This window comes from Myotis myotis, unplaced genomic scaffold (assembly GCF_014108235.1).
Source record: "Myotis myotis isolate mMyoMyo1 unplaced genomic scaffold, mMyoMyo1.p scaffold_m19_p_17, whole genome shotgun sequence".
NCBI lineage: Eukaryota > Metazoa > Chordata > Mammalia > Chiroptera > Vespertilionidae > Myotis > Myotis myotis.
Genome location: NW_023416321.1, coordinates 38122941 through 38124397, shown reverse-complemented (window position 1 = coordinate 38124397; position 1457 = coordinate 38122941). Strand labels below are relative to the sequence as shown.

The following is a 1457-nucleotide window of genomic DNA, read 5'->3' as shown; positions in this document are numbered from 1 at the left end:
ACATTTCCACCACCCACCCCAGTAACATGTTTCTTAGTGTTTGATTTTTTATTTATTTTTTTGTACACAGAGAATAGGGAAATTTAGAAAATTTACATACATTTTAGCCAACAAGTTTTGATCTATTGGCTTCATGGTGTAGTAACACATGGCAATCCCCTTTGGTGCCACAGGCTCATGTGACTACAAGGAAGCTGTGAGCACTCATTTCTTGGAGGTGAGGCCAGCCCCACAGGAACTTCTCTTGCATCCCTCTGGTCCACCATGTTTCATAAATACTTAGATTTTTTTTCTTCAAATGAACCATTAGACGTTAAATACGGAGCAACAGAGTCACAAAGGGCCCCATGCTTTTCAGCAGAAAGCATTCTCCCTCCCTAGGTGACTACCACAGTGCAGACCTGATGGCCTGAAATATGCCCCAGAGTTTAGTCAATATTGTCTGTATTGGATTATGGAAAAGGCTCTCTTTAAAAAAAGAATCCAAACTGCATAGTGAGAACAAATCAAAGCTTTTTTTCTCTTTCTTTTCAGCATCAGTTTCATCTAAGCATCTTTCTAAGCGAGGACTACTCAGGTGGCTTGCCTTTGTCCCCCCCGCACCCCCCCCCCCCATCCAAAAATAAAAAATTTAAATAAAATAAAAAATAATAAAAATGTCAAGCAATGGAGACATTCATCAGCCTGATAAACAAACTTCGCCAGCAAACAGAAGTCCTATCAATTTAAAGAAAATGGATAAGACAGAAAGTACCTATGATGACCCAACTACTGTGTTGTTGGGCAATTTAGAAGGTTGACCTCGGACTTCATGGATGTAAAATCCCATTGGAAATATTAGGGCAGCCACACAGAAAAGGACCATTCCAGCGAATGCTATCCATTGTGCATATTTTGTAGCTCCTCTCCTCCAGTCAGAAGCCACCAGCAAACCCCCTGCGACAGCCAATGAAATGACTCCCGTGATGATGAAAAACAGCGTGGTGACCGTGGTGACCGTGGTAAGCCCAGGTGGGACGCACGTTAGGTCCCCTTGGTGGATTGTTTGACGCTGTCGCACAGGCCCACAGTGAGGGCTCCCGGCCTTAATCCAGTCGGGTTGGCGCTGCTGGCGATGGCGAAGATATCAGCGGACAACGAGAAAGAGACAGCCTGAGATGATGGTCAGTTTCTCCATCTCCCGGCCCCGCTCCCCCCACCCCAGGAGCCCCAGGCAGGCCGCCCCGTGGGAGTCCCCTCGCCGTTTTTCGCCCTTCCTGTGCCTGGGACCAGCAGCCGTGGCTCGGCCCCACACAGCCGGATCCACACCCTCTCCCCACCGCCCCACCCCACTCCCCTATTTTTATATTAAAAAAATATGAACAGGGTCAAAGAAATGCTAACAATACAAAAAGTACTGAGACATGGCCCTCCCACTTCAGGCCTGAGGCCTCCATCCCCCAGAGAGACAGGCACCG

At 47.5% G+C, this 1457-nt stretch overlaps 1 pseudogene; it reads right to left on the bottom strand.

Moving 5' to 3' along the window:
• Positions 1-679: 679 nt before the first annotated feature.
• LOC118671324 lies at positions 680-1177 on the bottom strand (annotated as a pseudogene).
• Between the last annotated feature and the right edge of the window lie 280 nt (positions 1178-1457).